We start from the raw sequence: 3597 nt of genomic DNA, 5'->3' as shown, positions 1-3597 counted from the left end.
GGCGGCGGCGCGGGGTGGGGAAAAAGGGGGGGGGATATGGGGAAACTGAGGCAGAGTGAGTGTGTGCCCACCCCATGGCACCCCCAAGGTGGGGGTGGTGGGGCACGGGCAGGACATGGGGACACCAGCAATGGCAGTGTCCTTCAGGGTAATGTGTCCTGGGGACAGGGAAACTGAGGCACAGGGAGCAGCTGGGGGTGTGTGTGTGGGGGTGTCAGGCATCCAGGGGGGTGTGGGGACACGTGTGACCCTGTCGCTGCCCCGTGGGTGTGGGGGGACACACGTGTGACCCCGTCGCTGCCCTGTGGGTGTGGGGACACACACGTGTGACCCTGTCCCTGCCCTGTGGGTGTGGGGGGGACACACGTGTGACCCTGTCGCTGCCCTGTGGGTGTGGGGGGGACACACGTGTGACCCTGTCGCTGCCCTGTGGGTGTGGGGGGACACACGTGTGACCCTGTCGCTGCCCTGTGGGTGTGGGGGGACACATGTGTGCCCCCAGTGATGCTCTGTGTGTGGGACACCGGGGACAAGGACGGCCATGGGGCCACGCGACCCACAGCGTGTCCCCCCCCACACCTCCCCTCCCTTCGGGGGCAGCGGGGTGGGGGCCAGCGTGTCCCTGGTCCCTTCCCGGATGGGATTCCGTGTCCCCTGTCCCCAGGCTCGGGGGGATGTCCCCCTGCCCACCCCTGTCCCTGGGCAGAGGAGGGTCACAGTTGGGTGTCCTCAAGCCCTGTGCCCGCAGTGTCCTGTGTCCCCCCCCCCCAATTTGGGGACATCTGGGTCAAAGCAACCAGGTCTGGGAGGGCCGTGGGGACACTTTCTCCCTCCGCCTGGCCCCAAGGTGTCATCGCAGACGCCCAAAAATAGCCAGGAACTCGTGTTCAGCCTCCTCCTGCTGCACCGCTCCCACAGAGACCCCCTCGCTCGTGTCCCTGCGGGGGGGGACCACACAGACACCAGAGCCGTGGGGTGGCTGTCCCCCCACCCGGGCTGGGACACCCCGTGGGGCTCAGCTCCCCGGGGAAAGGCGGAGGATTGATTCCCCAGGGAGGCAGAGCCCCCCACGCACACCGGGGGGGTGAAGAGGGCAGGGGCTGTCCCCTGGCCCCCCAGCCCCGGTCCCCCCACACGTGCTCCTGGGGTCCCCCTGAGAGTGGGGACCATGAGATGTGGACGTTGTCCCACGCACAGGGACCCCCACCCACAGGAGCACCTACCCACGGGGACACCCACCCACCCAGGCACCCACCACGCACATGAACACGTGTGCACATGGCTGCCCTTGCACATGGACACGGACACGCAGGAGCACCCACCCACAGGGACACCACACCCACACTCACACTCCACGACTGAACACGGATCCACGTGGCTGCCCTTGCACATGGACACGGACACGCAGGAGCACCCACCCACAGGGACACCCACCCACCCAGGCACCCACCACATGCATGAACACGCGTGCACGTGGCTGCCCTTGCACATGGACACTGACATGCAGGAGCACCCATGCACACGGACACCCCACACGTGGACACCCCCACACCCCGTGGAAATTCACCCCCAGGAGCACCCATGCAGGTGGACACCCACACTCATGGAGACCCACCACACGCATGGGTGCCCATGCACACGAGCACCCATGCACATAGACACCCGTGACTATAAACACGTGTGCACATGGATGTCCATGTGTGTGGACCCCCACCCACACAGGAGCACCCACATGCATGGACACCTCCCCCCCACAGCCGCCCACCCACAGGAGCACCCAAGCACACGCACACCCGTGCACACAGACACCCTCACACCCATCCAGAGAAGCCCCCATGTGCGTGGACACCCGTGGTCACACACGGAGACCCACCACGCACACGGCTGCTCATGCACAGGGACACCCACCCACATGGGTGAGCACCCACACACGTGGACACCCACCCCCAGGAGCACCGATGCGCAGAAGAAGAAGACCCACATGTCCACATGCCTGTGGACACCCACGCTCCCAGAGACCCACCACGCACGTGGGTGCCCACGCGCACCGATACTTACACACATGAAAACACATGCATGTGGCTGCCCATGCACATGGACACGGACACGCAGGAGCACCCATGCACACGGACACCCCCACACCCCGTGGAAATTCACCCCCAGGAGCACCCATGCAGGTGGACACCCACACTCACAGAGACCCACCACACACATGGGTGCCCATGTACACGAGCACCCATGCACATAGACACCCGTGACTATAAACACGTGTGCACATGGATGTCCATGCGCGTGGACCCCCACCCACAGGAGCACCCACCTGCAGGGACAGCCCTGCTGACAGACACCCACCCTGCACGTGGGTGCCCACGCACAGAGCCGCCCACGCTGACAGAGACTCAACACACACACAGATGCCCGTGGACATGGACACACACGCACATGGACACACATGCACAGGGCTTCCCATGCACATGGTCACACGCCCACATGGATCATCCACCCATGGGAGCACCCACGCACATGGACACCTCTGCACTCCCCAGAAGCCCACCCACAAGACCACCCATGCATGTGGGCGCCCCGCACTCATAGATACTCACCACACACATGGGTGTCCATGAACATGAGCAGGGACACACATGCACATGGACACACATGGACATGGACACCCGTCACACAGACACCCACCCACACGACCCCCCACCCACAGGGACAGTCCTGCTGACAGAGACCCACCACACACATGGATGTCCACCCACAGGAGCACCCACACACAGGGACGCCCCCTTGCTCCCCAGAAACCCACCTAAGGGAGCACCCATGCACATGGACACCCCACACTCACTCACTACATGCATGGGTGCCCATGAACATGAGCAGGGACACACATGCACATGGGCACACATGGACATGGACACCCACGCACATGGACACCCGTCATACAGACACCCACCCACAGGACCCCCCACCCACAGGGACAGTCCTGCTGACAGAGACCCACCACGCACATGGACGTCCACCCATGGGAGCACCCATGGACATGGACACCCCCGCACCCCCCAGAAAGCCACCCATGGGAGCACCCACGCACATGGACACCCCCTTGCTCCTCAGAAACCCACCCATGGGAGCACCCATGCATGTGGGTGCCCCACACTCACAGATACTCACCACGTGCATGGGTGCCCATGAACATGAGCAGGGACACACATGCACATGGGCACCCACACACAGAGACACCCACCCACAGGGACAGTCCTGCTGACAGACACCCACCACGCACATGGGTGCCTGTGCACACGAGCACTGGTGTGAACACACCTGCACACGGACACCCACCCACAGGATCACACATGAACAAACCACCCACCACCCAACCCACCCACCCACCCACACACTGACACCCATGTGTGCAACACCCACGCGTGCGGGCCCTCCACGCACGTGCACACCCATGCACATAGGTTTCCATGCACACACACACGTGGATGCCCACGCGCGTGGATGCCCGTGCACACATGATGCTACGTCCTGGCTGGAAATGTCCTCCACACCCAGGGCTGGGCAGCTGATGTCCTTCCCAAGAGCGTGGGG

This window comes from Calidris pugnax, unplaced genomic scaffold, assembly GCF_001431845.1.
Source record: "Calidris pugnax isolate Ruff unplaced genomic scaffold, ASM143184v1 scaffold501, whole genome shotgun sequence".
Lineage (NCBI taxonomy): Eukaryota > Metazoa > Chordata > Aves > Charadriiformes > Scolopacidae > Calidris > Calidris pugnax.
This window is presented reverse-complemented; position numbering follows the sequence as displayed.